Source organism: Aricia agestis, chromosome 18 (genome assembly GCF_905147365.1).
Source record: "Aricia agestis chromosome 18, ilAriAges1.1, whole genome shotgun sequence".
In the NCBI taxonomy this organism is placed as follows: Eukaryota; Metazoa; Arthropoda; class Insecta; order Lepidoptera; family Lycaenidae; genus Aricia; species Aricia agestis.
In genome coordinates, this window is record NC_056423.1 from 13033872 (window position 1) to 13061057 (window position 27186).

The 27186-nt window shown below is 38.9% G+C and overlaps 1 long non-coding RNA gene across 1 annotated transcript; it reads right to left on the reverse strand.

Moving 5' to 3' along the window:
• Nucleotides 1–1199: 1199 nt before the first annotated feature.
• Nucleotides 1200–26551, reverse strand: LOC121736024. The gene is made up of 3 exons (XR_006036960.1): nt 26540–26551; nt 26053–26055; nt 1200–1486 (listed from the first exon to the last, which is right to left on the reverse strand). It is a non-coding gene; the product is annotated as an uncharacterized LOC121736024 (long non-coding RNA).
• Nucleotides 26552–27186: the final 635 nt, after the last annotated feature.

A 27186-nucleotide genomic window follows, 5' to 3' on the forward strand; every position in this document is an offset into this window, starting at 1 on the left:
TGACGTCCTTCGCTTTCTTCGTAGACTGATATGAGGCGTTCTTTCAGGATTTTGTACTGGTTCTGGGCTGGCGGACTGTAAAGAAGATCGGCGATCTGTTCGACATCTTGTTTGTCTAGCTGGGCGATTACCATCTGAGAAAGTTGGGCTTGACTCTTCTTCAGGTCGTGGGTTGCGGCTTCGAAGCTGATAAACCATAATCTGGGACGATCGCGCCAGAATGGTGGTACACGAAGGCTTAGAGCGATGGATCCGAGCTCGTGTGTCTCTTGTGACTGCGGGGGCTGCGTCGGTGGGTTGACCTTCTCGTGGGCTTGGGCGGCTTCACTTCCTTCGGACATTGTTCTTGCTTCTTGATTCCTATGTTTCTTGCTCGGGGTCACCAATGTAGCGATGGGTAGTGCTACTTATTATAGTGATTTACATTCGGAGGTAGAGACGTATTAAAACACCAATGGTCGGAATAGGAATGTGTATTTATTTACATTACAGAGCTGAGCTATATTTAGATTACAATACTTAAGGTTAGTGCGTGCGAGCGGGACGGACGACAAGTATCATTGCGTCTCTGTCTGTCTGTTGATAAGGAGGACATCGTAGTCGGTAGAGTAGCAATAGACAGCTACAACTTGCTGGACTATACCTTGCTGACTTCTTTCTAACTCTTGTGCTTGTTTCCTGGTTGATTCTTAGGCCTTCGCAAGTTGTATGGCTTTTTCCAATGTCTTGGGCTTTTCCTGGAGGATTTTTTCTTGGATAAAATGATTGTTGGCATTTAAGTTCCAACTAAATATGTCACGAAGTATATCTTCTTGTTTAAATTCGCATTGGTTAGCAATATTCTTCAAATCGGTGACATAATCATCGATGGATTCACATGTACCCTGTCTTCTATTGAAAAGTTTGTGCCGTTCCATAGTAATATTCACGTTGGGTAGAAAATATTCGTTGAATTTCTTTATTAGCGTCCCAAATGTTATCGTGTCAATGTCGACATTAAATGCGTAGAATATCGTGAGTGCGTCTGCGCCTATAAAATGTAGTAGGATAGCGATTTTTCTGGCATCAGATGCATCTTCAAGTAGGTTGGCACGCAGATATATTTTTAGTTGCGTTAGCCAGTTTTTCCAGGCGAGGGGGAGATTGGAACTTCGAATGTCCAGCGGAGAGACACTGCCTATTTTGAGCGTTGCTTTTCATTTCCTTTGTTCTTTGATTCGTCGGCCATGTTGGACACGACTTCGATATAGAATTAAGATTTCGGCGCAGTACCTTTCGTATTTTGGCGATGAGGTCTTCTAGACTTCTGACACCATGTTAGATGAATGATTAGGCGTGTTGAATGAAACTCCAGGCTGCTAGACTTTTTTTATTAACTAGGTATTGATAATTGATTAATGGCGGCATTCCAGTCCTTGCGTGCCGAGAGGAGTGCCAGAGACAAAACTAGAGCGAGGCGCATAGACTAGTGTTGCTACATCTGACACTTTGATAGTATTAGAAATGAAATTAGAAAATACAATACAACAAAGTTTTCATTAGAAGCTTATTTTTAGTTTTGTTTTTAGTTTTTCGTAGTGCTAACTGGTAAAAATAAATAGATTATAGATAGGTACTGCTACTTCACGTTATCTACGTATGAAATCGTTGTTAATTTATTACGCCTATCTAAATTACGGAGAGGAAGTCTGTAGTCTTTAATACAAATATGTAGCGTTTGTATTATTCAATTTAATATTTTTGTCCTAATGGTCGACATTATCTGAATCTGGAAACATTTCATCGATAATAGAAAAGACAGTTGTACATCACTAGTATTAGTTCGAAATACTCCCAATACTGTTATCAGCGCCAATATGGCGACATGATGGCGACTTTCAAACGTCATTTTTACGTCAAATTTAGTTCCTATCCCTAATAATGGATGAGCTAATTCCGCTTCAAATAGGCACAAAAAATAGCTGTCATTTCAAAGGGTATCATCAGTCCAGCGTACAGTTTGTATAATGTAGGTCAGTGTTCTTGCTACACCAATGACGCAGGTTAGCGTCGAAAGATTATTTTTTGTTGGAAATTGTTACAGACCTTCTATGACAGATGCTACCATTGATGATTTATTGTTTTTGAGGAGCAATAATATTTTTGGAAAATAAAAAGCATTGTTTTTATTGTGAGCATTTTTTTATTGTCTCCAAAATTTCTTTCCAAAATTCTTATAGATTTTCTTCAGACCGTACATTATTTATAAGATACCTAATGTAATAAATAAAACGGCGCACTATGGAAAATGGTAGAACTAGAGCATATCATAAATGGTTTTTAAAAATATCACAATTTTAATTGGAAAATTATATCCACTTTGTAACTTTTAGGTCTCAGTTCTATGTTGTTTTTTGTTTTTTAATTGTTTTATAAACAATATTAATGTTTCTAGTCAATTAAACATATAATAGCTTTTATAAATTTAACGGTACCATAAAAAGATGCTAATTTTTAAAACATATTCAAAACACAATTTAATTTTTCCGAAATATAGAATATGAGACAGTTACAAAGTGGAAAGGTACAGTAACGTAAGGGAAACATAAAGCTTAGTTCAAACTAACCAAAAAAATAAGTCATAACTTCCAAATCAACTGACAGGTAATTCAAAACATTTATCACAAATATAATCAAAACTGTTTTGTTGTTCACTGCATTCCATACAAACATTGTTTTTACATGCCATGCATGTAGCAGTAGCAGCAGTCACTTTTTATGAAAAATTTACGCAGTTTGCATAAATGACAGATAAAATATCTTGTAACTGCAACTTTAATGATTTGTTACAAACTTTTTCACTGGAAGAAGGCATGCTAGTAGGTTGTAGGACCTTAACTTTTTTTGGTAATACCATGCCTTTGTCAATATATTTTCTTTTGATACTTCTGCGTGTCATTATAGAAGCCTTTTCACTGCAGTTAGCACTAGAGTTTTTCGGCTGGTACACTTGTTCTTTATAAAAAAGAATAACTTCAGTGCTATCACCTTTGTTGTGCTCTGTAATAAAAAAGTATTAACTTACATATTAAGGTCTATCTTACTTAATAATTATAATACTGAGAAATATATAAATATTGTAATCAAACTATCTAAAACGCGTTTAACTGTAAGGCAACTACAACACGAAGTCAAAGTATTGTTTATACCGGAGATACAGGCTCGGTAATAACAACGATAGGAAGTTCGTTGGAAGCAATGTCGTCAACAGGCGTCATTTTGAAGTCTTCATTTTCAGAATGGTGAGAAGCAGCATATGAAATTAAATATTAAGTTGAAATGCAAATTAACAACTACTTTACCTGGTACTCGCTGATGTACCGGCACATGTAATAAACTGTGTTTCTTGGGGAGAAAACAAGAGCACATTCTAGACACGTTTCCACAAAAACAACTCAGTGGTCTATATAAAACTGCGTTTTCTTCATTGGTCGTAATAATTTGATGAACCTCGTTATTACTGGGGAGTGGTTGCAGGTTTTGAGGTATTATTTTCTGCACGTTTTCAATTTCTTCAAGAGGAATCAAAAATGATTTGACAGATTTCATAGCAGTACTAATGTTGGTGAAGACGTCTTCTGCATTTCTAAGGTCATGACTGTGGTCATGACTATAGAGGACCTGGCGGTCCAAACACTGCTTTACAGCACCCCCGATACCATCGGCTACCCCTTTTCTATGGCCGCTCTCAGTAAATGACCATGTTGCATAGTCTAAGTTCATTTTCTGAGTAAACATGTTCACGAGGAAATAGTTTTTTTTTTACGGTATTGGCTCGTAGGGCCATCAGAGTAAATATGCACGACTCTAGTGTCAGGAGACTTTTCCTTGATGAACTTCATTACTGGCAATAAATGTGCCCAAATAGCTGCAGGCTCATGACAGGGACTTTCAGAAACTGTACAAAATGACTGGCATTTGTCTTCCCAATAAACCATTACGCAATGTAGGGTAATTTGCTCTTTGGATGCCCCAAAATGCATTGCTTGAATCTCTTCATTCAGTTTACTATTGTAATTTTCAGAGTAATCACAAACCATTCTAATTTCATGTGGTTGCAACTGTCGCAAGCATGCTTGATACTGGTTTTGCTGGGTCTTTATATTAAAATAATGTTTTTTAAACAATTTTATTTCTTTGTTGAAAGTCTCAATCAGTTCAGCTAAGGTTCCCGTCTCAGTTTGTTTCGTTGTTTTCTAGTTTGCAATATCTTTACCTTCACCACCATTGTTATCTTTCTTTGTGTAAGTATGCTTTTTGCTAGTCAGCAAAGCATACTTACACAAACTTATAAAGCCCACTTCCACCAGGTAGCCTGTTCATCTTTCCTGTTACCTACGTTAAATTCTGTAGTTTTATTGACACAGTGTGAACATTTATTATGCATACAATCAAATGAGGTTATATAACAAGTGATTTGTGATAGTATGTCTTTTAATGTAGTTCCACGATTAATGAGTTTTTTGGATATTATGGCCTTCAACAAGTAGTTCATATTACTATGTTTAATGCACAAGCATGTGTCTATGCTTTGTGCTGTAGGTGATAGAACAAAAAAGGGTTTGTACTTGTAAAACGTGCTAAAGGAAAGTTGACCACCTTCAGACTTGTTAATTTTGTATAAGTTACTCAATGTGTCTGTCATATATCGTATTTGCTCTTTATTCTTTTCCTTTGTACGACACTTTTTTTCCCGCCGTAATTCTACTAACATCGTCCCTGGCAAAACATTTTTTAATTTCTTCTGACCTTTGTGCACTCTTAATATATTTTTTTGTATATTTTCGTAATCGAGCAACTCCAAGGCATTTCGATGCAAAGACTTTAGAATTAATATTATGTCTGTGTGCTTCATTTAAAACTACATTAGTTACATGCCTTTTTTGAAGAGATTTCAATGAATTATTGTAGGGGCGAGGACCCCTACACTACAACGTTGGGCAGAAAGGAAACTGGGGTTACCTGGTGGCTGTGGTAGCTGGGCAGATGAGCTGAGACGGGATGAGCTGATGTGGTCACACGACACTGTCACCTTCTATTTCACTGAGCTGAGATCGCGATTTACGGGAACGGCTAGCCGATATTTTTCGTATGTAACGATCGCGCGCCGGTAATGGACTGTGTCGAACTGTATGTCAAACGTATGACAGCTGACAGCGCAGACTCATGCGCAGTGTTGCCAACTGCCACATTCGTCGCGCTAAAGTTTGGCGCGGACATCCTGGGGGGGCCCGGCAATGGGCGTGAGCTGATCCCCATCTTGAGTTGAGAATTCCTCAAATGTGAGACGTTGTTCACCGATTACACGGTAGAGGAGTTGCTTTGTTGATTTGACATTAATCTCGTGGATGCCTCCCATCCACGGGGCCTTGGGCGGATTAAGTAACCAAGTTATATTTTGAGCTGAGAGTTTATGGGAAATGGCGTCATTATTGTCATTGAGAAATTGTTGAACTTCTAGGAGCTGATTCCTAGCACCTACATAGTTTGTGCCGCAATCGGAACGTATTAAAACGGGAACACCGCGACGTGAGCAAAATCTTTGTAACGTGGCAATAAATGCATCTGTAGAAAGTGCGAATACGGGTTCCAAGTGAACCGCCTTTGTAGTGAGACAAACGAATATACAAAAGTAACCTTTTATTAACTTAGCATTTCGTAGTTGACTCGATTTAAGTAAAAATGGGCCGGCAAAATCTGTAGACACGTGACTAAATACGGGCTGAGGTATAACTCTGTCGGCTGGAAGGTCAGCCATGACAGGCATTTCGGGCTGAGCGCGGCAACGGAAACATCTTATACATTTATACGTTTTATGTCGAATGATGCGGCGTGCTGATAATATCCAGAATTGTTGACGTAATATAGCGTGTAATGTATCGGTGCCAGGGTGACAATGAATACGATGATAGTGATCGATGATAAGGTCTGTGAGCGGACTAGAACTAGGCAGTATGAATGGATGCTGTGCATCGTATGTGAGTTCCGAGCGAGTGAGTCTACCACCTACTCGTAGGAGACCGTCCTGCATAAAAGGTGATAATCGTTGTAACCTAACTGTGCAGAGTTTGTTAATTTGCAGGCGGTGAATGTCTTCTGCGAATGAGTTCTGTTGAACAGAGCGGATCCAGAAGAGCAGAGCTTGTCTACGTTCATTTACAGTTAGCGGACCTAGTTCTCGCGAGTGTGTAGGTAATTTACAGTTAGAAATAAATCGTCGCATGTACGCTGTGACGCCGATAAGTTTATCTAATGAGCTGAATCGTGTAAGAAGATCACTATCTATACCGGGGATTGTAAAATGACATGGAACTTGTTTAGGTTTGAGTCCAGGTAATTCCTGTCGAGTGTGAGCTGAAGGCATCTTGGGCCAGGTATCCTCTGGCATTGAGCCAAGGAGGAGACCACCATAAACTATGCGAAAGAAGAGAATGTGCTGAGATTCCTCTGCTGGCACAATCAGCAGAGTTTAAGTGTGTAGGTACATGACGCCAGATGAGTGAGAGAGAGTTATTAGTAATTTTGGTTACTCTGTTAGCTTCAAATGTTTATAAACGATGAGTAGGAGTTTTAATCCACGCGAGTACAATGGTGCTGTCTGACCAACAGACGTGTTGAGATATTGTTAGATGAGCGGAGAGATGTTGAGAGACACGAGACATGAGTTGAGATAAAAGTGTAGCCGCGGATAATTCTAATTTAGGAATTGTGAGTTTATTTTTAATAGGGGCTACCTTAGATTTAGCAATTATGAGTTGAACGTTAGCTGATCCGTCGTGATTTAATTCGTGTAAATATACGACTGCAGCAAAACCATTTTCTGAGGCGTCTGCGAAGCCATGAAGTGAGTAGGTAGAAGTTAATTTGTGCGGAGCTACGTGTCTGGGAAAATGTATGTTTGAGATGTGCGGAAGATCATGAGAAATGCGCTGCCAGTCTTGTGTAATGTTATCTGGAGTGGGGTCGTCCCAATCCAATTTGAGCAACCACAATTTTTGTAGAAGTAACTTTGCGCGGAATATGACAGGAGTGATCCAACCGTTTGGATCATAAAGAGAAGCTACAGTGCTGAGTATGGATCGCTTTGTTATGTGAGGAATTGGCGGTAGTGAAATGTGATATGTAAATTCATCAGACTGCGGAATCCATCTAATACCTAAGACCTTAACAGATGGAGAGTCTGAGCTGATGTCAAAGTCCTTAGGCATTTCGCATTAATCATCTGGGAAACGTTGTAAGAGTTGAGGAGTGTTAGATTTCCATTTACTAAGCTGAAAACCACCAAGCGATAATAAATTAATGAGTTGAGTTTGAAGAGCTGAAGCTTCTTCTATGGAGTCATGACCACAGAGAATATCATCTACGAATATGGAGTTACGTAATACATGAGCAGCTTGGGGATAGCGATGACCTTCATCATCAGCTAGTTGTAATAATGTGCGGATAGCATGATAAGGACTTGAACGTAATCCGTATGTAACAGTATTGAGCGCATATGTGAGTAAAGGTCGATCAGGAGACGATCTCCAGAGTATGAGCTGATAATGACGTTGATCTGGATTAATAATAATATTTCTAAACATCATTTTTATATCTGTGGTAAAAACTACACGATGTGTTCTAAACGTCATAATTATATCGACAATATCACGCTGAAGGGCGGGGCCTATATGTAGGCAATCATTAAGGCTGACACCATTGGATGACTTACAACTGCCATCGAATACTGTGCGGAGTTTATCAGTACCTGATTTAAATATACCATGATGAGGAATATAATAATGAGGTTTATGGGTAAAAGTAGAAGGATGACAAGGTGTCATGTGGCCTAAGTTTATGTATTCGTTCATAAATTCTATGTATTTTGAGCGGAATGAATGATCGGATTGTAATCGCTTTTCTAAGTTGAGAAATCTACGGAGAGCAATAGCATGTGTACTACCTAATTGCGGAGCATTCGATAAAAATGGAAGAGTTACGATAGAACGTCCCGATCGGTTACGAGTGGTAGTTGAGCGGAATAAGTCTTCACATTGTTCATGTAATGGGTTTGAGTGAGTTGGACGCGGCTGGGGTTCTTCTGACTCCCAGAATCGTTCTAGACTTTTATTTATATCTTGATGAGAATGAGAATGAACAGAATGAGCGGATTGAGCGGAATGAGTCAAATGAGCGATATGAGCGGAGTTAACTTGAACTACTGAATTATCATATAATTGTTCAATGGGACCTATGAGTGCAAAGTCAAAAATCGTGCCGAAGGCTATGGGCTTCCCCGGGCCCAAAGTCACCTTAGTACCATCTAACACATGGCCTAAAACATCTGAGCCTAAAATGAGATCGATGGGCGCAGGAGTATGATAATTGTGATCCGCTAAAGGAATAAGCTGACTTTCCAAGTCATGTACTACATCGGGAATTTTTTGCATAGGTAGGTAACCTGTGACATCCTTCAAAATATGAGCGGAAGCTGTGATAGAAGGCGTGTCACTACGTGTGGGCCGAAAAGTAATCGAAACATGACCTTTAGAATTTTGTATGTGCTGATCTCCAACGCCTGTAATTTTTAATGAGCAATGTTTCGGTTGTAAATTAAGTGTTTTTACTAAGCGTTGAGTAATTAAAGTTATCATACTACCACAATCAAGTAATGCGCGTGCTTTATGATAGTTACCATATTTATCTGAAATTTTCAAAACAACTGTAGGTAATAATATGGGAGTTTGTAATGAGTTATTATTATGCTGAGTAGTATTAACTTGAGCGGAATCATTATGAGCTGAATTATGAGCTGAGTTATGAGCGGATTTATGATGAGAAAAATTATTATTTAAATTATTGGGCTGATTTTCTAACTCTGAATGCTCCGTGATGGTAGGTAGTCATTGTTTGTTATTATTATTATGAGGCGAAGATGAATGCGACTGATGAGATGTAGATGGTTGATGATGAACGATCGTATGGTTAGTGTTAGATGTGTAGGTATGAGTATTATTATTATCACGACGACGGGGCTGCGCGCGCAGGTGAGCAGGAAGTAAATGAGCTGATGATGTTGGCGAGCGTGGTGCATCATGACGATGAAGAGAAGTGTGATGATTAGAACTACCACAATCCTTACAGACACCAGTCGACCTACATTCGTTTTCGTAGTGCGGACCTAAACATTTACGACATCTACCTTTTGACTCGATAAAGTCCCAACGTCCTTGAATGGGCTGATGGTTATACTTGGGACAAGCTATTAATTTGTGCTCTGTGGACCTACAATATGGGCAGTAAAACTTAGATTTAAAACTGGCTTGAGCTGAGTATACGTGCTGAACTTGTCGGGGGGGAGAGGGGGGTGCATAGTGTTGGCGGATGGAGATGGAGCTGGGCTGACATGCGGGGTACGCATGGTATGTGCTGAAGGCGAGCGCTGATACGCGGGGCTGATGGGTCTAAAGCGGAGACTGCGCGGAGAGCGGGGGGAGGGGGGTTGTTGACGGCAAGGTCCCGCTTGACCTTGAGACTCAGTGCGCGCTGGCGTCGGACATTCTGTCTCGATGCAGCGCGCGTGCTCTTCTAAAAAAGAGATTAAATTATCTAATGTGGGCAGAACATCAGAGGCGCCGTATCTCCTCTCGAATAATGTGCGGAGCTCCCCCTGTAGTTTACGGACTACAATCGAGACAAAAACATAGTTGCTGTCCAAAGGCAAGTTTAAGTTTTTTAATGCGCTTTGAGCTGAGATGAGCGGAGTGAGAAAAGTAGCTCGGATACTCGAGCGTATATGAATATTGGGCAGACCGAGTATAATATCGACAAACATGTCGATCAACACGCGACGGTTTTCATATCGACGTGTTAGTATGTCGAGCGCAACACTATAATTCTCGTTAGTGATTTTTAGATGAGAAACCATGGATAATGCCTCCCCCGACAGGCATGAGAGCAGGTAATGTAATTTTACCGCGTCCGACAACGTTGCCATGTCGTCCATCAGACTACGGAAAATCGTAATAAAAGAAGGCCATTCTTCAACCAACGAATTAAACTTCGGAAGCTCAATTTTAGGCAAAACGGAAGAAGTGAGCTGAGGAGTCTCCGAAGTACTTTGTGTATTTTCGGCCGCCGTTAAAATAAAATAATAGTCCGAAATCGCACTGTCGTAATTGGACGTATATAGTTTTTCGTTATCTTGGGATAAGTTTGGGTCGTCTAGAATCTCATGATAAATATTTTCTAACCTTGTTTTTTGATAGGGGACTTCCTTAAGACGCGCATTAAACTCCTTTCTTAATGTTTGAGAAGACTCCTTGGAGTCGCCACTAGAAAGTGCTGTCGCAATTTCTTTGAGCCGACTGAAAGCTTTGACGGCCTCTCTGAAAACGGCAGCTTGCGATTTAGTAGGCATGCTAGTGTAAAGGAACCTTAACGAGCTGATAAAAATGTATATAAGTAGTTAATAAACTATGTTGAAAAAATAGTAAAGTGTTATAGTAATGTGCTGAGTTAGTATCTCTGAATTCTAACGCAAGTATAACTCGGTAACAGCAATATTATGTAATGAGCGGAGACATAAAACGTTTAAATGCGATACCTAAGACGCTTGTTATTGTAATAGTTATTAAAAACAATTAACAGATGTTTCTTATCGGAGCGGAGGTGCTGAGGTATGCGCGCGCGGCGAAAGATCGATCGCGATAAGGCGAGTAATTAAGTCGAAGTACCTAAGTGCTAAGTTAACAAAAACAACTGTAAATATTTCAATGAGCTGAACAATAATAACACTTAATGTAATAGGCACAAACTATGTAATGTATGAAAGTTTCTTTGTTCCTACAACCCGACGGAATTATGTTGAAGATATTTTTATATTGGTATTTGGGCTGAAATATATTCGGGAATTTAATTTAAATGCAATATAGACGCAATATATGGGCTGAAAATAATGCGATTACAATTATACAATAAGATGATAGGGGATTAGATTACCTATGCAAATTATTATTTAATATGGCGGACGAACAAAATCGTATTTGGCAAATTCTGCAAAAATATTACGGCAATATTTTAGCAGGTAAAAAATGGGCGGAGGTTACTTAATTCGATAGAATATTAATAATAAAATGGGATTCTAATAAGATAAGGCAGAAATATGAGCAGAATGAACTGTAGTTTTAATTTTCGCCGGGCGGGGCATTAAAGCGGGTGGGTGAAAAAAAAAATTCCTAGGCTCGCTATGGACCAGGGAGTGTGCTGAAAGGCTCGAAATGACCAGAAAGGTCACTGGACGGCTCGAAAGGACCAGAAAGGTCACTGGACGGCTCGAAAGGACCAGAAAATGTAGGGGCGAGGACCCCTACACTACAACGTTGGGCAGAAAGGAAACTGGGGTTACCTGGTGGCTGAGGTAGCTGGGCAGATGAGCTGAGACGGGATGAGCTGATGTGGTCACACGACACTGTCACCTTCTATTTCACTGAGCTGAGATCGCGATTTACGGGAACGGCTAGCCGATATTTTTCGTATGTAACGATCGCGCGCCGGTAATGGACTGTGTCGAACTGTATGTCAAACGTATGACAGCTGACAGCGCAGACTCATGCGCAGTGTTGCCAACTGCCACATTCGTCGCGCTAAAGTTTGGCGCGAACAATTATATATTGCCTTTATTGTGCTCTATAATATTTCATTCCGACACTTCAATTTATCGATCTCTTCATTTTTTTGCTCAGTTACTGCCTCGAGCAGCTTTTTTTGTCGGTAATATCTTTTTCGCAGGGTAGATATGGTTGTATGAAGTTTTTGTATGGTACCCAAATATTTATTATAGCGAATATTTAATTTTTTAAAACGCAATTTGAATCTTGGCATATTTTTTTGTCTATCCATTTTTTCCGTATATTTTTCAGAGTTCTTTTTTCCTTTTGATTTTGTTTTTGTTTCTGTTTTCGCCACTTTTTTCGAGTTTCATTTTTTTCCTCTTCCGTCATATTTTTGACTTTTTTTGTTTTTGTTTTTATTCTTAATGGTTTTTTTTCTTATTTCTTCTTGTTTTTCTGGATTATTTTTAAGTCTCTCCCTATATCGTTTTTCCTTTTCAGCGTTTGATAGGGACATTTTTAGTTGGATTATCTGAAAAATATACTAAATAAGTTAATTTTGAAACTTTTACTACCTAAAAATTAAATGCTTCTCGCTTTTATGAAACTTAAATATTACACTTAAATGTGTCACTGCACAAATTCCAAACCGACCATTGACATGCAGAGGCTACCAGGTCAAATTAAAGAAAATCACTACCATGACCACAATTTTTTAAATATTTGTTTCATTTTTTTTATAGGCAACCTGAATAGCACTGCTATCTACCACAATTCTTAAAAAATCCAGAATAACTCCTGTTTTATCACGAAAATTAATGAAACTTATTTTATTCCCTACATTTTTTGAAGACTTTTACTTTTAACCCACTTTAACTTATCGTGGTGGAAAAAAAAAGGATGAACACTAGTATGGCAAGTTTTTTTTTTAAATTGACGCAACTAAGCAGCATTCCAAAATGGTATACTTAATACTCTAGGAAAACAAGTTATAAAAAATATGGGCCTATTATTTCTAAACAGGGGCCAAATTCCTTAAATTGTAATTGTCAGTAATCACTTTTACTTCATGCCCAAAATGGGTACTTGTTACGATTTCTACGAATTTGAATGGGGAATACATACCTTAGATGTTAGAGAGAGATAGATAGATAGAGATATTTACGTTAAAAAGAGACAACAACAGGGCAGGTAGAGAAGCTGTTATTATTCTCATAATTCTCAGCAAGTCAGTACGCTCTGCTCCTTTGTTTACTGCGCACCGTTCCCAATTAAACTTAAGTACGTGGCTCTCGTACATACTATCGACTTTTGGCTTGGCTTTTTGGACTGGAATCGACCTGCAAACTTAACTGACCTGGCATTATTTGGACTGGAAGTGATCTGCAAACTAAACTGACCTGGCATCATCTTGGACTACGATTGTGTGTTTTGTGATTTAGAGTTCTTATGTTTTGTGATTTTGGACTGTTTGGCGTTTAACATGCCGCAACCGTACACACCACAGGAATACGCTAATATGCATTTAATCTATGGAGAATGCCGATGTAATGCTAACGCTGCTAGCAGACTGTATCGAGAAAGATACCCACGCTCAAAGATATCCTGATTATCGAGTGTTTATTAATGTGCATCAAGCGTTTTCGGAGGGTCGTATGCCATCCAATAGGAGAAGCGCTGGAAGACCTAGATTGAATCGTGATGAAGAAGTTCTAAATGAGATAGAAAATGATTCGACTACTTCGGTACGTGCCATAGAAGAAGCTACAGGAATCCCGAAAAGTTCTGCACATCGAATATTAAAACGTCACAAGCTTCACCCATATCACTACAGGCGTGTGCAGACGTTATTACCGCGGGACTATCCGCTACGAGTCACATTTTGCCGTGTGATGCTGCAAAGGCACAGTAAAGATCCCAAATTCCTAGACAAAATTCTGTGGTCGGATGAAACAACATGCAAGAAAGATGGGTATTTAAATCTTCACAACCTACATAGTTGGAGTAATGGAAATCCGCACTTGATGAGACAAGACAAATCCCAATATCAATTCAAGGTTAACCTATGGACCGGCATATTAAATGGAAAAGTAATTGGGCCCTTTGCGTTACAAGGAAACTTAGATGGCAATAGTTATTTAAACTTTTTACAAAATGACTTGCAAGAATTGTTAGACGACGTGCCCTCAAGTGATCTCCAAAACATGGGTTCCAAAATGATGGTTGCCCAGAACATTATGCCCGTCCTGTGCGAGAATATTTAAATCAACAGTATCCCGGGCGTTGGATCGGGCAACTTGGTCCTATCTTATGGCCACCCCGTTCACCCGATTTGAACCCTCTGGACTTCTTCTATTGAGGTTGTCTTAAAGACAGGGTCTACTCTCTCAAAACCCATTGCGACATTGGCACACCCATTGACATTTATATAATACGATAACGGATTCCCACACTAGGCGATGCCTGTCCTGTGGGGACGAAACGAAGTTACAATAATTACATATTGGTGGTGTTTTGTAATACCGAAGTAAATAGCGGGCGCCTCTTTGTCTACCTGACTATAATTCTTTTCCGCTGAATTTAAAGTCCTAGACACGCAACTAATGGGCCGCTCACTGGTATCGACATACCGATGTGCGAGTACCGTGCTGACCCCGTACCGCGTACGCGCTGTTCTCCACTGAGACGAGTACCAACACGAGATCGCGTCCCTCCTCGTAATGCTAACACCCTATCCGACCGTAGCGCGCGTTTAGCTGCCGAAAGAGCCTCCGCACACTCCGACACCCATTTCCAATCCGCGTCCTTTTTGAGTAGGGAGTGTAACGGTTGTGTACGATAGTTAGATTAGGTATGAATTTACCATAGTAATTCAACATCCCTAAGAAACTTTTTAACTGTGTAGCATATTGAGGCGTCGGCGCCTCCGTGATAGCGGCAAGCTTGTTCGGGTCGGGCCGTAATCCAGTTTTATCGATTATAAACCCAGATACTTAACACTAACACTCTTTTATAAAGCTACACTTTTCAATTATTACCGTAAGCCCCATACGACGTAGGCGGTCTAATACCGCGCGTATTTTCTTTTAATGGTCCGCTCTATTTGCCCCGGTAACACAAACGTCATCTAAAAACACAACAGTTTTCGGTACCCCCGGGGCGTTTCCTCCATAATTTTTTGAAACTTTTCCGGGATACATGATAACCCAAACGGAGTACGACAATATACAAATCGATGGCCACAACTTACTCGAACATCCATGTAAGTTTTGAGTACCTAATATCTAACTTTGTTACTGTAAAAAAACTTTGATTGTGTTAAAAATGGATGAAAATTCTTACATGGCTTTCAGATCCGAAAGGGATACTTATGGCGATGATGCTATAGGTTACGTACAGCTGAAGAGGGAACAAAATATTTGCACTGTGAAATGTATAGTTTATCCTGAACACAAAGTACGAAGTAAGCCGTATGCAGCTACAATCATAGTAGACGAGTAGGAAGTAGTGGTGACAAGTGTTAAATGACATGATTGTCCTGCATCAGAAGGTGGCTGTAAACATTGAGTTGCATTTTTTATGTGGTTGCACCGCCGAAGTAAAGAACCAACCTGTACCTCAGTAGAATGTTATTGGAAAAAGTCCAGTCTTTCCAAAGTTGGAACATCTATTAAAATATTGATTGCAAGAGAAATGGTAAAACGGAAACCAAAAGAATTTGCACCAGACAGCGGGTTGATGAATGAATTTGTCAAAGAATGCAAGGCAAGAAAAATAAATAATTGTCAGTTTTACAACGTTGTTACGCTGTAAAGTACATTTTACAGCGTAACAAAACCATTCTATCAGCTATTTACCGTACATGTTGATTATTTCTCAAATTTGAAGACAGTAAATGGTATACGCTGTAAAGTACATTTTACAGCGTAACAAAACCATTCTATCAGCTATTTACCGTACATGTTGATTATTTCTCAAATTTGAAGACAGTAAATGGTATACCAATAGTAGACGGTCTACTGTCCAGTAAAATTGAAGAAACATATTCCACATTCCGCTCAGCTTCCCTTCAGTCCAGTAGCAAAGGTCGTTTTGTAGTGAATTGTGCAAACAAGTGGCTAATATAAGAACATTAACATGTTTCGGCAAGAACTATTTAAACTTTTTCACCAGACCAAAAGCATTTTCGCTCACACGCCTAGCTCTACTCAGCCTATAATTAAAAGCTTTCTTGTCCTCGTTATTTGTTAACTGATATCCTCGACATTATGGTCTCATCAAATGTCTGGTTAATGGAAAAGCTTCGTCTCCAACGATGACACGTGGTAACTTTATATTTGTACCCTGTATTAAACGATCAGCAGGCAAATTTAACTGTCCATCAATTAAAGCGCGAGATCGGCGGACGCATAACACGTCGTTGTCATATTTAAATTAATTTAATCGTGATAATATTATTAATGGACTCCATTAACGCAATAAAAACGTAATTAAGTGACTACAATTAATGTTACAGCGATAAAATTACATGGACTAAAGTGTTTTCATAATTTGTGTGAATTGTGAAAGTGATAGAGGACGCCTACTGTTAACACAGATCAACGCGTCATTTTGTGTAAAACTTTACATAATATTTTTTACATCTGCTTGATTACTGGTGCCACGTACCGTAAAGATAGTACAAGTTGCTAGAAATAGCAATATTGTGGATGCCATGTATCATAATATTATGACAGCATAAATACCTGGTACCAACGACTTCATACTCCTAACAGCATTTCGTTATTCTTTTTCTCAACTGATTTATTCAAAAACTCACTCAAACTAATAAAAGATGGATGACATACACAAAACCTCAGATGATCTAACACAAGTATTTAAGTCAGGCTTGGATGGTTTCCAGAAGGACTTAGCCCGAGTCACCACCACTACAGCCACTACTCCCTCTACAACAGATATTTCCTCAATTTCCCATATAGCCGCCAAATTCGAAGCATTTAAGACATTCATTCTGACAACGAATATCTACAAAAATGTCCGCGACACACTATACCTATCTATGTCAAGTGAGGCACAATAACCATTTATTTATTTAAAAATCTTGATTTTGTTTTGGACTACATTTAAACGGATTTATTTTACTCATGCTAATAATTCTTATCAAAATACATTATTTCATCACTAAGTACAGTTTATGAAGAATATGTTTGGTCTTCAATGATTAAAATTTGACGTTTGGTTTAGAAGTAATGGCGAAATTAAAATATTGCGATTTACGCCCGTTTCGAAGTGGGCACAACCAATGAGGGGATGCGCTCGCGGGAAGGGTTTCACTATGTAACATATTATTTATTAATAGATGTTCCGCGCGGCTTCGCCCGCGTAATTTAGAAATGTCACGGAACATTTTTCCGCAAAAAAGAAACCTATGTCCTTTCAGGTGGTCTATTCTTCATGTAAATAATGTACCAAGTATTGTACACATTGAAAAGGTCTACAGAAAACTCCGCGATGGTATATACGTATAAGAAATAAGGATATCCCACATTAACATTTTTTTGTCATTTACTTTTACCTTCAAATAATGGCTAATTTTCGAAGCGATTTTAACCAATACGGCAATAATCCTTATTCAATTAAATACTTTAAATACATTATTATTAATAATGTATTTAAAGTATTAATTATTATTGATTAGAATGTCCTTTCCTGGGTCTCAGTATCTCCATGCAAAGGTTTGAGCGTGGAGAGGTAACAGAGACGACAGACAGACGGACAGACAGACACATTTTCGCATTTTTCATAATATTAGTATGGAAGTATGGATTATGGCCCTTTACAGCATATTATGATTTAAATTTTAAATGAATAGTTTCGAAGATATTACAGATTTAAAAATTGCGGAACGTAGAGCTTTTGCGGCAGTAGGTACGTGGTAGGTACCGACCAATGCGGGCCACGGGTAGTAATCTATAAAAATTATTTAAAATCAAAACTATTGAATCGATTTTAATCATTTTTTTAGTGACGTATAATAATATATTTTATACCCGTGCGAAGCTGGGGCGAGTCGCTAGTAATATATATAAAACAATTTACTCATAGCTTTAAACAAACGGGTAGAGTTACAATATTATGTTTAAATAATATGTAAGTTGCTTTTTGTGATTAATGCAACTGTTATTATTATTGTTATAGCTTTATCTTATTGTTTATGTTTTAAATGACACTGTAATGCTTAGTTTTGATTTCGTTATTTTATTTTCATCGTTAGGCGCTTACTGAAAACCAGCGTTGCGACTACGTAAGACTAGTAAGCACCTATTTGGTAAAGGTGTTGAAATGTTTTTTAATTGTTTAGTTTTGTTTGTATTGTTTACCAAATAAAGTTTGTAAAGTAAAGTAAAAGTATCTATACTTATTATAAAACAAAGTCTCTTTTTTCCCTCATGTCCCTTTGTTCCCTTTAATCTTTAAAACTACGCAACGGATTTTGATGATTCTTTCAGTGTTAGATAGCCCATTTATCGAGGAAGGCTACTAATATAGGCTATATTTTATCACGCTAAGACTAATAGCAAATCAGTGACAATGAAAATTATCAGCCTCCAAAAAAAACCAAATCGATTATTAACATATTAGAACAGGTGCCTTACTCCCGAAACTGATATCAACTTGATACTCGTACGAGTCTGATTTCGATTTCGTTTTTGATGTCATTGTAACGCGTAGGAATTCCGGAACAAAATCGTATCAAAATCGAGATGTTGCCATGGCGTCTTGTCAACGTCGTTATGGCAACGTTGTATTGTTATTTAAACTTATTAGAAGGTTACGAAAAATATGAAATACTAGCTGTTGCCCGCGACTTCGTCCGCGTCAACATAATATAATAACAAAGATGGATAGTCCGCTAACAAATATGAAAAAAGTAAAATATAACCTGCTACTTTTTGGAAGTCGGTTAAAAAGTAGCCTAAGTTACACCTTACTACATCAGCTATCTACCAAAAAAAGTCCCGGCAAAATAGCTCCAGCCGTTTCAGAGATTAGCCGGAACAAACAGACATACAGATAAAAATTGTAAAAAATGTTGTTTTGGAGTATGTACATACATTCATATGCATGTAGTAAAAAACGGTTCTTTCAATATTACAAACAGACACTTCAATTTTATTTATATGTATAGATGTAAGTATAGATTATGTAATGTTTGTGTTTTTTCGTCATACCATTAAAATAGATTTCTTTAGAAACTTTAGATGGATGTGCCCATTTTCTACTTTAGCGGGTTTAAAATGGTTATTTTCGTTAAGGAACATCTTGACATTAAACAAATATGTAAATTCTCTTTTGTAGTTACACTTAACATTGTCATAAGTATACATATTATTCTAGTATTTGTAAAATTTGTATCCCCGCATGCCGACATCAAAAGTTAGTTTTTATTTGGAAAATAATGGTCCGTCCGACGCACCTTACTTATTTGTACGTGGGAGAGCCATGCTTCGGCACGAATGGGCCGGCTCGACCGGGAAAATACCACGTTCTCACAGAAAACCGGCGTGAAACAGCGCTTGCGCTGTGTTTCGTCGAGTGAGTGAGTTTACCGGAGGCCCAATTCCCTTCCCTATCCTCCCCTATTCCCTTCCCTTAACATCCCTACCCTCCCCTATTACCCTCTTAAAAGGCCGGCAACGCACCTGCAGCTCTTCTGATGCTGCGAGTGTCCATGGGCGACGGAAGTTGCTTTCCATCAGGTGACCCGTTTGCTCGTTTGTCCTCTTCTTTCATTAAAAAAAACCTATAAAATATAAATGTTGTAGAGATTCCTGGAAGAAAATCCAGGAATCGCAAAAGGGTACATGCGGGCGAGCCAAGCTAAGCACGATACCAAACTTAAATGGGACCGTATAATTGTAGAGCTAAACTCCATTGGAGGTGCCATCAATCACATTAAAAAAGCTTGCAGGCGAGCTATATTATTATGTTAAAATAATAATGAATTAATATTTATTATCAACAAAAAATTAAACGACACCATACCAATCTATACCACAGTGACCCTAAAAACGTTTACAATACGTAACTCGGCAACAATCGATCTCATTGATACGACCTATGCGTAGAACAAAGTCCGATCTGCAAAATCACTACTTTTCAGTAGAGCAATCAGAAGATTTGCAAGTTGAAAAACTTGAATAGCTTTAAAACTGTAAGACTTATATTTTTGAATCGTGAAAACGATCGTGCGCCACGCGCGCTCTTCTCTCCTCGTCCAATGTGCGCTTGGTGCATTTTAAGACGGAGCTTACTTCAAATAGGACGTTTTACGATTCTGTATCTCGGAAAATAAGTAAGATATAAAAATTCTGAAAAGGAGAGACTGTAGAGCTTTGATTTCCTATTTCATTTATACAATAAAATCATTTTTGTCCTATGATCACAACGATCTGAAAATCGATTCTCAGACAATTTTGTTTGTCGCGAGCAACTAAGATTTCGATTTGGCGAATGTTTCGATGCTGATTAGTTCCAAATTGAGCCACAGCCCGATCGTGCGCTAGCATAGCTGTCAGGAATAGCAAAATCCATTGAGGTTGATTAGTTACAAAACCGATCCGCAGCACGATCGTGCGCTATTTTAGATGTCTAAAGCATGTCTAAAGTGTCAAAAACCGTTGAAATCGAAAATCGAAATCGATATCAGTTTCGGGAGTAAGGCCCCAGGATGTAAAGAGAAGAGAAAAAAGATCTGCTGAGAGAGATAATTTGAGGAAACAAATTCTGGAGAGTCAATATAAAAATGTATCATCAAGCAACAAAGCCATGGAAAAGTTTTTCATGAGCATGTGTGATACTTCATGAGAGCTACCTACGCACCTCCAAATGAGGATTCAGAGACAAGTATTCAATGTAGTAATGGAAGCTCGTGAACAACATTACATGCAAACAAAAACTTTCTCGAGCCCAGAATATACTACTAATTACAATAATAATATGTCGCCCACCAACCCCCTGAATTCGCCGATGCATCCTGTCAGCCCTACTCCATTGTGCTCGAACTCAGCAAACTCTTGATTATTTAACGTCGCCTGCCCATTATTATGGACCGGGATGGATTTTGGACACCATGTACAAAATCCATCGCTGGAATCCAGTTCCACCCGCATTTCTACTCATAATTCAGTAGACCTACGTTCCTACCTAGAGAACTTTGAAATGACAATAATTAATGAATACTAATTTATATATAATAATAAATACAATAAACACTTTAAATATAAAGTGCTTATTGTATTCATAACGTTATTAATTATTATTTGTCATTCATTCATCATTGAAATAAACCATTAAAAATTAATAGTGATTATTTTATACTTTCACTTCATCCTTACCTTAAACACACAGCAAGTCGTTCTTCGGAAGATATACTTTTTCGCATGTGTGTATTATTTTTCCTAATATCTTCTTTTATTAGATCATGAAGTTCTGAAAACGTTGATCTTGACTCCCGGAAATAATCACAAAATTTTCGGTCTGATGATTCATTATATATTTCAAACACTCCGGAATTTTCTTTATGCTTTATGTGATCTTCAATCCACATCGTTGTTTTTGGCACATGTAACAATGCGCACATCAAAATCACAATCCGAATCATCTTCTGATGAACTATCTAGTAAATCTAATAGCAAGTAACTCGAAGGGTCCATAGTATTACGATTTACGACATTAAAAATAAGAACAGCCTGTATAACACCTTAGCAGCTGAAATGTGCGTCAAGCGGGGCGGCTACCATTGAAATATAGAGAAAGATACATTACATTACCTGTTGTGTGTGTGATAGATTAATATAATGTAAAGATATACATCCCGGGTTGTAATATACATTACCTGCTCTGTCTGTGACAGCCTTAACGGTAAAGTGTGCAGTGCGATTTCGCAAAGCGCAGAATGTGACCACTGCTGTACAAATTATAAGTTTAAATAGCTCTTACAGTTTCGGAGGAAAGTGGCTGTGGCATACGGACGGACAGACAGACAGACAGACATGACGAATCTATAAGGGTTCCGTTTTTTGCCATTTGGCTACGGAACCCTAAAAATATATTTTAAATAGTCCGATGCATATTTTTGGTGACTACTACGACTGTGAAACCTATTACTGTACTGGAAACCGGAAGGATGAGCAGAATAATATTATGGCCCCTAAAGTAAGGTCCTTGTTAAATAAAATGATGAGTCATACGGCTCAAATAGCATTTCATTCTAACAGCTTGTTTCATAACGGCACCAAAAACCGAGCTGAGCAATTTAAGAGCATCGTGGCAAAGTTAGTCGGACGTGGCAAGCGCGTAAATTTTTCACTGAAAAACTCCTAGATACAGCACGCTGTCATGCCGCAGTTGTATCTTTCAATTCCGCAAGACCTCAGCACGACATTTACAAATCAAAATTTCATAGGAGTCCAGGTGCAGTTTCGATTATTTTATTTACTTTCCTTATAGTCCATTGAAATATAACATGAGCTTTGCATTTTTTAGAGGACGCAATTTTATTTTGGAACATGTGGGTAGGATCAATAGAAGCTTAACCTCAAGTTTGTGGGGTTGCCACCCTTGTCCCCCGGCCGCCATCTAGAAAAAAGGGTTGACAACACTATTTTCGCGATATCTCGGAAACTATACGTCTTACAAAAAAATTGTGAGATCATAATTTGTTGCAAATTATTTTGCCTACAAACATATAACTCATGATATTATCAGCTTCCAAAGTAATACCAATTCATTCAAATTCAAGCATACTTTCAGTATCTCCCTAGTATGTATTTACAAATTACTTTTATTTGAAACACAGGCCAATAAATCGACAATTTCATAAACTACATAATATTCCCCGTTTGAATTTTTGAATTTTTTTAGGTCAATTTTGAACTACGATAAGTAAAAAAAAATGTATCTCGGCAACGCGGCAAATGTATGTTCAAGGTCGTTCGCTCGGGGGATGGCCTCAAAGAATATTTTTTTCATTTCATACTGCAAACTTATCAGTTCGTATTGATTTTCACGGAAATTGATTTTATTCAACGAATTGTTTGTGCCTCCAAAGAAAGATAAAACTGTTTGTTATCTGCATACTTTGGCATGAAGGAGACAGTGGTGGGAAAGCATACAAAATCGCGAGCACATAATTATATGTAGGTAGGTACTAAGACTCTTGGGGGCCCAAACTTGGCATGTCGGCGTCTGTACATGGGTGTTATTCGTTCCATGTCCATGTATGGCGCGCCGATTTGGGCTGGGAGACTGTCGATCAGCAACAGGCTCGTTCTGGGACGCCTTCAGCGAGTGATGGCGACGCGGGCGGTGCGCGGGTATCGCACCATCTCCCGAGATGCGGCTTGCCTACTTGCTGGTAGCGTCTAGGGTTGCCAACCATACTGTTTTAAACAGTATTATACTGTTTTTCATTGAATTATACTTTTTACTGTTGAAGAAAAATACAAAATACTGTTTTCAGCATCAAAATGTCAACACTTTATTATGGCGTATTAAATCAAGACGCACAGACTTTTTTTTTTAATTTCAAGTTAGTTTTGACAGAAGCTCTAATTAATTCCTCGGTCGTACTGTTCATTTTACTAAAATACTGTTGAAAATACTTCAGAGATGGCAACCCTAGTAGCGTCCCATGGGACATTGACGCAAGGGCCCTTGCGGACGTTTATTGGCGTTGCGCAGCAGTCCGCGAGGGGGGCAGCTACCCCCTACCGGACGCCGTGCGTCGGTGGAGGGCAGAGTCTAGTGAGAGGTCGTTAGACCTCTGGGCGGAGCGGTTTCAAGAACCGCTGGTAAGCGTCGCCCTGATAGAGGCAATCCGGCCACTATTTAAAAAGTGGGTGAACCGGAAACACGGGGCACTCTCCTTCCATCTGGCGCAGATGCTCACCGGGCACGGCTGCTTCGATCAGTATCTGGGTCAGATAACTAAGAGAGAAAGTGACACAAGGTGTCCATTGCCTTGACGAAAGGGACACGGCCGAGCACACAATGACGACGTGCCCTTCCTGGATGGAGCAACGTGCGGCCCTTACGGCCGTCATTGGAATGGACCTCTCGCTGCCAGCGATAATCCGGGCAATGCTGAGCAGTGAGATCGCATGGCAGGCAGTAAATGACTTTGCCCAGGAAGTCATCACCGCAAAAGAGGAGGCCGAGCGCAGGAGAGAATGGGGGGCGCTCGACCCTTTGAGACGGCCGAGGAGAAGACGCACGCGACGGAGTGGCCGCGGCGACCTATATTAGCCGGGTACTCGGGGCGGTGGTGTGGGGACACCGCCGCCCATTGCACCGAGTCCTAGAGAGAGAGCCGTGATGCGCAAGGTGTTCCTGCGCATCGCGGCCCCCCGAGTAGCGGGGTGGTGTCGGGTCTGTAGATGATCGCTGGTAGAGTTGCGGTAGGTTCTATCGTACCCGCAACTCTGCCTTAAGCGATGAGTGGAACACCATGGGGTTTTAGTGGGTAGCAGGAGTCCCACATTACCCGGCCGATATCCCCAATTTGCCGGGGATGCGTAAAGCATTTCCCCATGTTAAAAAAAAAAAGGTAGGTACTAAGAAAATATTTTACGGATCAGAAGAGGATAAATGTTTTCTTGATAATTATGAATGAATAAAAATTCTAATTTACAATAAATGATTAAAGAACAACTGTGGATACGCTGACTCTGGAATATTTTGAGGTTGGACAATGGACATACACTACCGGTCAAAAGTTTTTGCCCACGACATAATACATTTATTAAAGAACAGTGGGTGGTGGTCCAAGGGCCTCCACTGATGGTCTTAGTGCGAAACGAAAGGATATTATACTTGAATCAATGATTTCTAAAACAACATAAGTAACTAAAAGTAAATTTTTCAGGAGACACAAAAACCTGGGTAATTTTTGATAATACAAGTACCTAATTTATAATTATGTATATTATATTTTATATTTCTGTATATATAGCTCCTAATAATTTATTTTATACATCTTTTTATTTTATTTTAGTATAAATAAATGGATGATAAAGTTTTTCACTTACTTATATGCTTTTGACATTAAATCTGTTACTTGTGTTGTTTTGATACCCAAGAAACTACTGTAACATAAAATAATAACTCAAATACTCATAATAATTCAACTTTATTAATCTTAAAATCATAACATAATGTTGCTATTATGCCTACTTTTATAGTTATGCATCATCTCCTACTTCATCTACAGTTTCTACTGTTGTGGTTAGCCACTCCAAAATTTCATCATAGATATCTTTAAAGGTATCAGGGACATAGGAAATTAACTTTTTGATATCTTAAAAAAAGCAGAAAAAAAGTAAAGTCTAAATATTTAAAAACATTAAAATCTCAGAAACTACTTGAATTGTAGAAATGAAATAAAGTACAAAATTTGTGTTTCTTAATGATCAATCTAATCAACTGGGTAGCAAGTTCACAAACCCTCGTAATTAATTTAAATAAAATAATTTCGTTTTCAGGGAGTCAAAAAATGACTAATTTAAAAATTGATTTTCTCAAAAACGACGTAAAATGCCCACACGGGAGTTCTACTCTTGCATTTGAAATATAAGACGCCATCGACTCATTGCATTAACTTAGTCATGTCCGATTTTGGGGATTTCTAAAACACTGTGCGACGTTCAAATGTTTCGTATCAGAAATTTCGGACAATGTGCGGCCGGGCTAACTGCGCGGTTCCCGCTGTATGCCTGTGTCTAAACAAGCACTCAAACTCAAACTTTTTTATTCAGAATAAATGTTTGCAAATGTTCTCTGAACGTCTACATGATGCCTACCACCGGTTCGGGAACTGACCTGGCGAGAAGAACCAGCGTAAGAAACTCGCACTAAAACTAAAAGTCAGGACAAGGTGGCACAAGCGGTCCTTTCTTGTCTAGGAGCTATGTGAAAAATACTCGCACTGCAATCTGTTAACTTAAGAATAAAATTGAATTCTTGTAAAGAAACATACTAGTTTTATCGGAAAACGTCCTTTTCCTGAATAATATTTAAATCGATCTAAAAGATTTAAATGAAAAGTACTAAAAATAGGGCTATAATAATATTATGATGATGCATGGTGTGTCTATGATGATAGTTCTCCTCCATCTACACTCCATAGGTAGCCTATAGTTTTTTAATTAATAATTTTTTAAATTTTGCAAAAAAAATTGCATCTTAGCATCTCATCTATAGTGCGTCAAGAAAGTCATGACAGGCAGAAAAATTTTCTAAACGTAATTTCACGCATAAAAGGTGTATTTTTTTCTTTGTATTTTCACAGAGAACGCTTAATACATTTTAAATATTGTCACATATATACAATAACACCCAGAATGAAGGAGATAATGCCCACTCTCTTATTGAAAAAGCCATTAAACAGGCTAAAACGTCAGGGCAATCTATGCACCTAGTCAGTACACTCAATTTTTTTTTCAAAAAGTGTATCATGATACCCATTTTGAATAAAAAGATATATATTTTTTTATTGATACGCAGGGCAAAAAAAACTGGAAAGGCTTTTAAGGTGGTGGAACTCAATTATGACGATTTTATCGATACCAAGGCTCTGGCTGAGGTATATCCTCAGCCAGAGCCTTGGCATTAATTCACCAAAAGACATTGACAGAAATACAGTGAAATTAACAGAAATCAGAATGATAATTTATTAGGTTTACGCGAGTATCACTCATTATATTACAAGGTTCAAACACTTACGGATTTTGTCGCAGAGCACTTTGATTAATCCCGACGTTTCGGCTACTTTACAGCGGCCGTGGTCACGGGTGGACTGAGGTGACAGGCGTCCAATTTTGTAGAATGTAGCTAACTTTATCAGTGACTCCCTTTATAAATGGTAACACTGCAGGTAATCTCTCCACTGTTGCCAGCTTTACTCGGTTGCTGCTCTGTTTGCGTGGTACCCGAAGCATTTGACTTGGCCGGCTCGACCGGAGAAATAAACCGGCGTGCGCTTCCGCTGTGTTTCGCCGAGTGAGTGAGTTTACCGGAGGCCCAATCCCCTACCCTTTTCCTTTCCCTACCCTCCCCTATTTCCTTCCGTACCCTCCCCTATTCCCTTCCGTACCCTCCCCTATTCCCTTCCCTACCCTCCCCTATTACCCCTTAAAAGGCCGGCAACGCACCTGCAGCTCTTCTGATGCTGCGAGTGTCCATGGGCGACGGAAGTTGCATTCCATCAGGTGACCCGTTTGCTTGTTTGCCCCCTTATTTCATTAAAAAAAAGCTTATTGTCGCGTAGAACTTGTGCAACATGATGAAGCTCGGTATCCAAATGCTGCTCATCGCAGATTCGTCGCGCTCAATTACAATTTACCCAGAAGTGAAAGTAGTTCTTCTCAGATGGCTCAACAACACAGTACCGTCAAAAACATAATTTTTATATACTTGGGAAGCAAACCGCTCCATTTACATACACAACCTGGTCATTTTTCGAGGCGTCGCACGGCAAGGGTGCAGCTAATGGCGT